The sequence below is a fragment of the Mobula birostris genome, chromosome 7 (assembly GCF_030028105.1).
Source record: "Mobula birostris isolate sMobBir1 chromosome 7, sMobBir1.hap1, whole genome shotgun sequence".
In the NCBI taxonomy this organism is placed as follows: Eukaryota; Metazoa; Chordata; class Chondrichthyes; order Myliobatiformes; family Myliobatidae; genus Mobula; species Mobula birostris.
In genome coordinates, this window is record NC_092376.1 from 28,267,509 (window position 1) to 28,279,024 (window position 11,516).

Sequence of the window (11,516 nt, forward strand, 5' to 3'; positions counted from 1 at the left end):
CCTCTCGATCTATGTCCTTTTTTATCTTTTGCACCTCTGTCAAATCATCTTTAACCCAGGCAGCATCCTGGAAACTCTGTATCCTTTCTCAAGTTTCCACGTTCTTCCTATAATGAGGTGAACACAATATTTCAAGTGTGGTCAAACCAGAGTTTTATACTTCAATGCTTTCAAAATTGGAGGTGTTGCTGTTTACATACAGTGCCTATAAAAGTATACACCCACTTGGAAACTTTCATGTTTTACAATATTGAATCACAATGGGTTTAATTTGGCTTTTTTGACAGCAATCAACAAAAAAAGACTTTTGTTTCAAAGTGAAAACAGATCTCTACAAAGTGATCTAAATGAATTACAAGTATAAAACACAGAATAATTGATTGCATAAATATTCATCCCCTTTACTGTGACACCAAATCATCATTGCTGTGTGCAATTGTTTTAGAAGTCACAAAATTACTTAAATGGAGATTACCTGTGTGCAGTCATGGTGTTTCAATTGATTGTAGTAAAATATACCTGTATTTGGAAGGTCTAATTGCTGGTGAGACAGTATCCTGGGGAAAAACTGCACCATGAAGCAAAAGAACACCCAAGCAACTCCACGAAAAAAGGATATTGAAAAGCTCAAGTCAGGAGCTGGATACAAGAAAATTTCCAAGTCAGTGAATATCTCTTGGAGTTAAGTCAATCATCAAGAAATGGAAAGAATATGGCACAGCTGTAAATCTGCCTAGAGCAGGCTGTCCTCAAAAGCTGAGTGATCATACAAGAAATGGACAAGTGAGGGAGGCCACCAAGAGACCTATCACAACTCAGGAGGAGTTACAAGCTTCAGTGGCTGAGATGGGAGAGACTGCACATACAATAACTATTGCCTGGGTGCTTCATCAGTTGCAGTTTTATGGGAGAGTGGCAAAGAGAAAGCCACTGCTGAAAAAAAACTCACATGAAATCTCAGCCAGAGTTTACCAGAGGCATGTGGGAGACTGAAGTCAGCTGGAAGAAAGTTCTATGGTCTGATGAAACCAAAGTTGAGCTTTTTGGCCATCAGACTATACACTATGTTTGTGGTAAGCCGAACATGGCACATCATCAAAAACACACCATCCCTACTGTGAAGCGTGGTTGTGGCTACATCATGCTGTGGGGATGCTTCACTGCAGCAGCCCTGGAAGGCTTGTGAAGGTAGAGGGTAAAGTGAAGGCAGCAAAATACAGGGAAGTCCTGGAGAGAAAACCTGATGCAGTCTGCATGAGAACTGCGACTTGGGAGAAGATTTGTTGTCCAGCAAGGCAATTACCCAAGCATAAAGCCAAAGCTACACTGGAATGGCTTAAAAGCAACAAAGTTAATGTTCTGGAATGACCAAGTCAGAATCCAGACCTCAATCCAATTGAGAACTTGTGGCTGGACTTGAAAAGGGCTTTTCACTCACAATCCCCATTCAATCTGACAGAGCTGGAGCAGTTTTGTAAAGAAGAATATGGAAAAAATTACAGTGTCCAGATGTGCAAAGCCGATAAAAACCTATGCACACAGACTCAAGGGAGTAGTTGCTGCCAAAGGTGTATCTACTAAATACTGATTTAAAGGGGGTGAGTAATTATGCAATTATTTTGTGTTTAATAATTAGAATAAATTTAGACCAATTTATAGAAATTTGTTGTTCACTTTGCCACGAAATTCTTTAATGTTGATAAATGTCAAAAAAAAAAAGCAAATTAAATCATCTCTGATTGAATGTTATAAAACATGAAAACTTCCGTGGGGTGGGGTGAATATTTTTATAGGCACTGTACTACAAAATCATCAGGGGAGGTGTTGTAAATATCACTAGATACCCAGCTTTAATTTTCTTTTGTGCAAAAAGTGTCTTACTTCAAAACTGTGCCACTTGGAACATGGGGAGTTGGCTACCCTTGTGGTACAGAAGGGGAGAACCAACTTTTCCCAAGGGACTAATATAATTACTAACCTTCACTGGCATGTAACTTAATTCTTTAAACAGAGAAGGCTCAAAATATATTAGAATATGTATGTTAAGACTAGATATTACCATATAGTACTTCCAAGGTGTATTAATTTCAGTCTTCCAAATTTAATGTTTACTGCCCAGAAAGCAGCAGACTTCCCCCATCTTAAAAACTGATGACAATTACAAAATTCTTGCTGTTGCTTTCAATGAAATCAGTTAATTCAAAGCAAATTGGTACCAATTACTAGATCATATGAATAAAATTTATTGCTCAACTACTTGATAAAGTCTTTCAAGCATTCTAGCCTAGAAAAGCAAAAGCATTTCAGTTTTTGGCACCCTTGATTTGGTACTTCAGCTCATTTAGCACTGCAGCTTATACCATACAAACCCACATTCTGAAGCAGTTCATAATAAATCAAACAGGAAAATAAATTGCTGTTTTTACTACTTGCATATTTTTCAACATATACATAAGTCATAAATACAAATCTTTCAAAAAACCATATGTTAGAACATCTCACACAGTATGAAGTCAATCAATTTTATAAACATTCATGAACAATACTCTATACAATCCAAAATGATAATTCCTACCTTGCTATTAAACAGATATTCTCCCTATTTGTAAACCTTTTCAGGGTCAGCAATGACCTTGAAACAACCTTAATACAGCATTAGTTTCAAGCAATGATAGGAGGTGCAGAGCTCATCAAATAACCTTAATGAATGCATAGTCTCATCTTGTGATCCTCACACTGTTCAGAAGTGTTCGTCTTGCCAGTGTAAATGGGGTCCACAAATTGTTGTTGAAATGACAAGGATACTTGGCACAACTACTTTAAATAACCAAATACATAAGAGTACAGGCCCTTCAACCCACAATATTGTGCTGACCCTTTAACCTACTCTTACAAGCACTCTAACCCTTATGTCCCGCATAGTCTTCTGTTTTTATTTCATCCATGTGTCTATCTAAGAGCCTCTAATGTATCTGTCCCTACTGGAAAAAGAAAACTTGCCTTGGACATTCCCCCCCCCCCCCCCCCCGCAATACCTTCCTCCAATCACATTAAGGTTATTGTACAATACTGAATCCTGTAAGTAGGTTGGAATTGTTTGTTTAAGGGGGCCAGAAATACTTATTGGTCTCAAGTATGCCTGAATTATGGAATGTAACTGCATGGAGGATGGCCATTTATAAAATTGTATGTGTGTCAGCTTTGGTAGAGCAATCCAATTAAATTACGCCTCCACGTTTATTCCCCATAAATCTGTACAGTTTTCAAATCATTGTCATAAGTGCTTAAGAACCAAATTTTTATGCAGGAGTGGTTAAACATTGTATCCAGGTGTCGCTCCTGCATTTTGTGTTAAATTTTGAGTGCAGAATCTTTTTAGGCTTCAGTTCTGTCTTGTGCAGAGCAAGAACGGCAACAGAATAGTACGATTAAATGTTTTTACCTAATCTTGTTAGTAGCAGTACACACTGGGCAACCTATAGTTTAGGAGCCGTGATCAGAGGCTGCCAAAACGAAGAAGACATGCCCACTTGAAAACTCATGCCCAAAAGAGAGCGCCTGTCGTGCATAGGAAACCAAGCGACCGGGACTCGCCACATTCTTGCAATCGATCTGATATGGTATGTCTTTATTTTCTGGAAAGATATCCCAGATTGCACCATAAGCAAAACAGCACCATTCTCTGCACCAGTAACTCTCTTCTGTGAATTATCTAAGGCTATAATTATTCCTAAATCTAGTATCCTGAATTGATCACCAAATTCTGCTGGAAACCAAATAAATGCTTTGTAAAAGTTTACCAAAACTTCAAACACAAGAAGAACATATGGAAACACCTGGCAGGTCAGGCAGCATTTAGGCTCAGTTGTGATAGTTTTCAATAATTTTCCCACCATTCTATATTTCTCCGTAAATCCAAAAATCATCTCCTTTCTAGTCTTTAGCACTCCCAGTCTATATCAGTATAATTAAAGTCTATTATTCTAACTGTGCATCTTTGAAATTCACAAACATTCAATCACTGACCAACCTGCTCACATTTTCCAACACACTTAATTTTCAGTTGAAATTTGTTGATCTGGTTGCTTTTCACTGTTGAGAGCTCTGTATTTATACAAATTACGTTAGTCTATTTCCTTAACTCAAGCCAAATGTATTTAATTCTAGTATCATGTAATATAATTTCTCTTTTCAACTGTGACATGCACATGCAAAGCCTCTAATATTTGGTGATCATGAATGTTAAGAATTCCCTTATTTCTTAACGTATTCATGGCATTAGCCTTGCTATCATTTCATGCCTACAGCTTGCCACCTTTACTGATTATGCTGCAGAACTGATCTGTTAACAGTAAACCTCCCCTTTTATATATATATATATATACACACACACACACACACACACACACACACACACACACACACACACACACAAAATGCTATGGGAACTCAGCAGGTCAGACAGCACCTACAGAAATGAATAAACAGTTGACATTTCAGGCCGAGACCCTTTATAAGTCCTTCTGCTGTTTTCCTCACTGTGATATAATTTCTTTGCAATACTTGTAATCCTGATATAGATTATAGGTTAATAAAGATGGATGCAATCTGCTTTTTATAAATTCCCTATCCAGATTAAAGCATCAACAAATCAGATACATAAGAAAATCTGCAGATACTGGAAATCCAAAGCAACACATGCAAAATGCTGAAGGAACTCAGCAGGTCAGGCAACACCCATGGAAAAGCAAGGAAGTCTATTTTGTTATGAACTGTAACGTTTTAGAAACAAACCAGCAAGAGATTTCACGCTGAGTCCGGTTTTAATATGAAAACCACTATCTTTATTAGTATCTACTTATAATATAGTAACTCAACCAAGACAAACAAAAGTAAACAGTGTTATATGTATATATGTGTGTAAATATAACTCCCAAACTATTGAGTTTGGGGCAACAAGGCTTAAGAGTCTTGAGATGGTAAAGTAATCCATAAGATAAATGATGGGAGAGAGATATTTGTAATCCAGGGTGAAACATAGAGGAAAAAGTAAGTAAAAGTATTCCACAGATTCCACGCTGGTAAAACAAGATAACAGTGGCCGTATACCTTGTCAGTTGTGTCGTTGCAAATCCACATACGAATTATCACCAAAAATGACCTGACACAGGAATATCGTCTTCTAGTGGCTACCACACAACATACCCAGGCAAGGGCTACACAAGTGGTCCACAAGATATCCCCAAAATCCACTCCTATGGATCATACGATGTGACAGTCTTACATTCATTGTGCACCATGTGCCAATGTTTAACCCACCCTTGTGGACAGAGGAGAATTCCAAGCCCCAGCTGTGACAAGCTGAAGTTACCAGCTTCCCCTGTCTCTGTCTGACTCTTCCCCCCCTCCCCCTCTCCCCCTCTCTCTCCCTCCCCCTCCCTCTCTCTCTCCCTCCCTCACACACACATGCATGCAGCCAGTGACTGACACCATAGTCCCGCCTCACTCAGACGCTCTTAAAGCAACAGACCACAGTAAACGATACCTGCAGGTTTGTAACAGTTTGTATAGCACTTTTCAAACACAAGGCAGTTCAGTGCTTTACATAATACAAGAGTAAACAGTACACGTTTCAGGCCGAGAACCTTATTTAGGATATGATCAACTCAGATATTATTTTCCACTCAAACACAAGGAAATCTGCAGATGCTGGAATTTCAAACAGCACACATAAAAATTGCTGGTGAACGCAGCAGGCCAGGCAGCGTCTATAGGAAGAGATACAGTGGACGTTTCGAGCTGAGACCCTTCGTCACTTTCCACTGCAACTTTCTGTCTCTCTGTGAGATTGAAATTGTTCTGCATTTGTTGCCCTGAATAATATTGAAGAAGTTGCTCAGCATACGGTCTTTAGACATGTATCAATGTTTAAGTGGACCCATTTGAAATCCAGTACAACACACAAAATGCTGAAGGAACTCAGCAGGTCAGGCAGCTCAGTCTTAAATTGGAGAGTGTGAATTATGACGCTATTTGGTAGGAACTTGGGAGCATAAATTGGGAATGGATATACTCGGGGGAAATCTACAACAAATACATGGACTTGTTTAAGGAGCACTTGCATGGGGTTCTCGATAGGTTTGTCCCATTGAGGCTGGGAAAGGTTGCTAGGGTGTAGGAGCCATGGTTGACAAGAAACGTAGATCATCTAGTCCAGAGTAAAAGAGAAGCATGCTTAGGATTTAGGAATCAATGATCTGATGTCTCTAAAGAGTTGCAAGGTAGCCGTCAAGAACAGGAGGATGACTATAATGAGGGTAAGACCTTTCAGGGATAGAAGAGGAAACATGCCTGGAGTTGGAGGAGGTAGGAGAGGTCCTCAATGAATACTTTGTTTCATTTTTCAGCACTGAGAAAGACTTTGAATGTGAGGTCAGTGTAGGACTTACTGAACATGTCACCGTTATGAAAGAGGATGTGTTGGAGCCTCTGATAAACATTAAGACAGATAAGTTTTGGGGCCAAATGGGATATACCCCAAGTTACTATGGGAAGTGAGAGAAGAGATTGCTCCACCTTTGGTGAAGATCTTTGTGTCCTCACTGGCTACAGGAGTAGTGCCAGAGGATTGGAGAATGGCAAATGTTGTTCCTTTGTTGAACAAATATAACGGATTATCCTGGGAAACAGACCACCGAGTCTTAAGGGGGTATGCTATTAGAGAGGCATGTTTTATGACCTTTTGGAGAGCATTGGCTGATTAGGGATAGTGAGATTAGCTTTGTGAATTCTTTGAACTTAATTAAATTTGAATTTGACAAAACATTAATGAAGGCAGCACAGTGGATGTGGTGAGTATGGATTTTAATAAGGCAATTGACAACCTATTCAAAGATTACAAGGTGGTTCTTTTCTCCTCTTAATTGGAGAGATTGAGCAGAATGGGTTAACAAACTCATTTTGAGTGAGTGGTGACCCTGTTAGAAGACATAATTTTTATGAGCTTTGATGAGGTAGGTATCGGTCCCTGGGCTGAGACGTCCAAAATTAAGATTCTGTCTCAAAAAAAAATCTGTTTCAGGACTAAGATGAAATTTCTTCACACAGAGGTTAGTTAATTCTCCACCAAAGTGGGCTATGTAGACTAGGTCATTAAATATAGTCAAGGCAAAGATTGATAGACACTTGGATGTTAAAGGATTGTTTCAGGTTCTTAATGTCACTGGCAAGGCTAATTGTCACCTTGAGCCATTGTAATTCTTTTGAAGTACTACTCTTGGATCGAAAGTTCCAGGGTTTGGACCTAGAAATGATCGCTCTGACTTTGTTTCTAATTTGTTGTTGATGTATGCTTGCTGTAACTGCTTTGAAATAGGCCATGGTTGGCAGTTGGTTCTCAGTGACCAGAAATGTAATACAACAACAAATGAGGCCCAGAAGTGAGATTAGAAGGGGTGGGTTGTTCTCATCATCATTTAGCTTGATACATCTTGTATCAAACAAAAATGCAAACCTTTGTTTTGTTGCCAAAAAATAAGGTTTTGCCCTAAATTGATCACATAGAGCAGAATAAGAGTTCTCAGATACACACATCACAATTCATCGTGGCTGACATGTCTTCACTCCGACAAACTTCCTTTGTTACACCGCCACTTAACTTCTCTTTCTCAGCTCTGATGAAGAATCGATCCCTCATCTGAAATATAAACTCTCTTTCTACTGATTCTGCATGACAGTCTAGTTTTTTTCCAGTATTTTACATTCAATGCTTTCATATCATTGTGACCTGATTTTCTTTCATCCTAATGTTATGTCTAGCCAGTAGGGTAAGTCCTACCGCCTTAAATTAACATGGATCAAGAAGGGCCAGTGACTGTAGAAGATTTTGTATCTTTCTATCACAGACATTTCCCATTATTCTACAAATTCCTCACCCATCTCTTCTAATTACATCTCTTTCCCAGTTCTCACAAGACATGAAACACTGGCCATTGTTCCATTAATGCTGCCTGACCTGAGATTTTCAGAATCAGGTTTTTTGTCACTGGCATATGTCGTGAAATTTGTTAACTTAGCAGCAGCAGTTCAATGCAATACATAATATAGAAGAAAAAGGGTAAAGATAAATAAATCAATCAATCAATGACAGTATATTCAATTACAGTGTGTATATATATTGAATAGATTAAAATTCATGCAAAAACAGAAATAATATATATTTAAAAAGTGAGGAAATGTTCATGTGTTCAATGTCCATTTAGGAATCGGATGGCAGAGGGGAAGAAGCTGCTCTGTTCCTGAATCGCTGAGTGTGTGCCTTCAGGCTTCTGTACCTCCTACCTGACGGTAACAGTGAGAAAAGGGCATGCCCTGGGTGCTGGAGGTCCTTAATAATGGACGCTGCCTTTGAGATTTTCAATGTGCAGTTTTTTTTCCTGCTTGTCAGATTAGTGCGTTCCATGTTACTGCAATCTAACCCCCCCTCCCCCCCACACACACCCATCTCCTCGGGATCTCCGTGGCACTGAAAAGACTTTTGATGTGTTTTTTTTTAAATACCTTCCCTTTTTTGCCTCTCCCTGAGGATTACTTAATAAGTTTCAATACGTACACTTAATGTCAGAGAGATGTATACAATATACCCATCCTGAAATTCTGAAGTGGGTGGTTTTATATTCCATGAGGTTTAAACGTGTAAGATAGATTTGGTAGATTGGTTTATTATGGTCTGAAGTACTGAGGTATGGTGAAAAACTCTTTCGCATGTCCTCCATATGAATCATTTCATCAGATCAGTACACAAAGGAAGCACTACAAGGGGAAAACAATATCAGAATGCAAAATAAATTGTTGCAGTTGCAGAGAAAGTGCATGCAGGGAAACAATATGGTGGAAGTCATAAGGAGGTAGATTGTGAGGTCGAGAAACCATCTTATTGTACTGGGGGGGGGCTAGTGAGTTGTAACTCAAGAAGCTGTCTTTAAGCCTGGTGACACGTGCTTTCAGGCTTTTACATATCCTGCCTGATGGGGGGTGGGGGTCACGGTGGTTCTGGGTGGGTTAGGTCATTGATTATGTTGGCTGCTTTACCGAGGCAGACACAGTCCATGGAGAGGATACTGTTTTCTATGATGTGCTGAGCTGTGTCCACAACTCTTTACAGTTTCTGCAGTCCAAGGCAGAGCAGTTGCCTTACCAAGCTGTAATGCATCCAGGTCGGAAGCTTGCTATGGAACATCTGTGAAAATTAGTGAGGTTCAAAGGTGACATGCCAAATTTCTTCAGCCTGCTGAGGAAGTAGAGGTGCTGGTGTGCTTTCTTAACACTGGTAGTCTATGTTATTGGAACAAGACAGTCAATTAGTGATGTCACTCCTGGCAACTTGAAATACTCAATTTCGGTATCATTGATGTAAACAGGAGCATGTGCACAGTCTTGTTTCTGAAGCCAATGACCATCCTTTTGCTGACATAGATGGAACGGTTGTTGTCATGACACCATGCAACGCTCTGTTTATCCTTCCTGTACTCTGACTCAACATTATTTGAGGTTTGGCCCATTAAAACTGTGTCAGCTGCAAACTTACGGATGGAGATTGAGCAGAATCTGGCCACACAACCGTATAGGAGTGAAGTAGGGTGATGCAAGTGCAGCCTAGTGGGGCACTAGTGCTAAGGATAATTGTGGTGGGTAACTTTCCTGTGCTTTTCCATATACCTGTCCTTAATTATCAGAAATATTTGGGGATTTACAGAAATGTTATGAAGCCTCTGAAACATAGAAATAGGTGCAGGAGTAGGCCATTCAGCCCTTCGAGCCTGCACCGCCATTCAGTATGATCATGGCTGATCATCCAACTCAGAACCCCGTTCCAGCCTTCCCACCCATACCCCCTGATCCCTTTAGTCACAAGGGCCATATCTAACTCCCTCTTAAATATAGCCAATGAACTGGCCTCAACTGTTTCCTGTGGCAGAGAATTCCACAGATTCACCACTCTCTGTGTAAAGAAGTTTTTCCTAATCTTGGTCCTAAAAGGCTTCCCCTTTATCCTCAAACTGTGACCCCTCGTTCTGGACTTCCCCACATCGGGAACAATCTTCCTGCATCTAGCCTGTCCAATTCCTTTAGGATTTTATATGTTTCAATAAGATTCCCCCTCAATCTTCTAAATTCCAACGAGTGTAAGCCTAGTCGATCCAGTCTTTCATCATATGAAAGTCCTGCCATCCCAGGAATCAATCTGGTGAACCTTCTTTGTACTCCCTCTATGGCAAGGATGTCTTTCCTCAGATTAGGGGACCAAAACTGCACACAATACTCCAGGTGTGGTCTCACCAAGGCCTTGTACAACTGCAGTAGTACCTCCCTGCTCCTGTACTCGAATCCTCTTGCTATAAATGCCAGCATACCATTCGCCTTTTTCACCGCCTGCTGTACCTGCATGCCCACTTTCAATGACTGGTGTATAATGACACCCAGGTCTCGTTGCACCTCCCCTTTTCCTAATCGGCCACCATTCAGATAATAATCTGTTTTCCTGTTTTCGCCACCAAAGTGAATAACCTCACATTTATCCACATTAAATTGCATCTGCCATGAATTTGCCCACTCACCTAACCTATCCAAGTTACTCTGCATCCGCTTAGCATCCTCCTCACAGCTAACACTACCGCCCAGCTTTGTGTCATCCGCAAACTTGGAGATGCTGCATTTAATTCCCTCGTCTAAGTCATTAATATATATTGTGAACAACTGGGGTCCCAGCACTGAGCCTTGCAGTACCCCACTAGTCACTGCCTGCTGCTCTGATGCATTGATTGGCCATACTATGTAGGCGGGGGAAAGCTTTTGTGTTCTCTTTAAGTGTTCTCATTGATTGACTGGAATATTGAGCATTTGTCTTCATTTAATCCAAAATGCATTATTTGGAGCAAGATACACAGTGCAGGTCAGGTAATAAACAAACAGTCAAAGTTTTGGACTGAGACCCTTCTGGGCTGGAAAGGAAGGGAGAAGATGCCAAGGTGCCAGAGTAAAAAGGTGGGGGAAGAGGAAGGAGGATAGCTGGAAGGTGATACCTGAAGCCAGGTGGATGAGAAAAGTAAAGGACTGGAAAGGAAGGAATCTGATGGGAGAGGAGAGTGGACCATAGGAGAGAGGGAAGGAGGAGGTGCTTCAGGGGGAGATGATAGGCAGATGAGAAGAGGTAAGAGGCCAGAGTGGGGAATAGAATAGGAGAGGGGAATGAAAAAATAATTACTGGAAGAAGAAATCAATATTCATACCATCATGATGGAATATAAGGTGTTGCTCATCCGCCCTGAGGATGGACTCATTGTGGCGCAGGAGGACGTGGACTGACATGTTAGAATGGGACTCGGAATTAAAATGGTCATTGGGAAGTCTTGTCTTTGACTGATAGAGACCGCCCCCCCCCTCAAATTTACAACCGGTACGTATAACCAATGTTGATGAGGTCACATCGGGACTACTGGACATAACAGATGACCCCG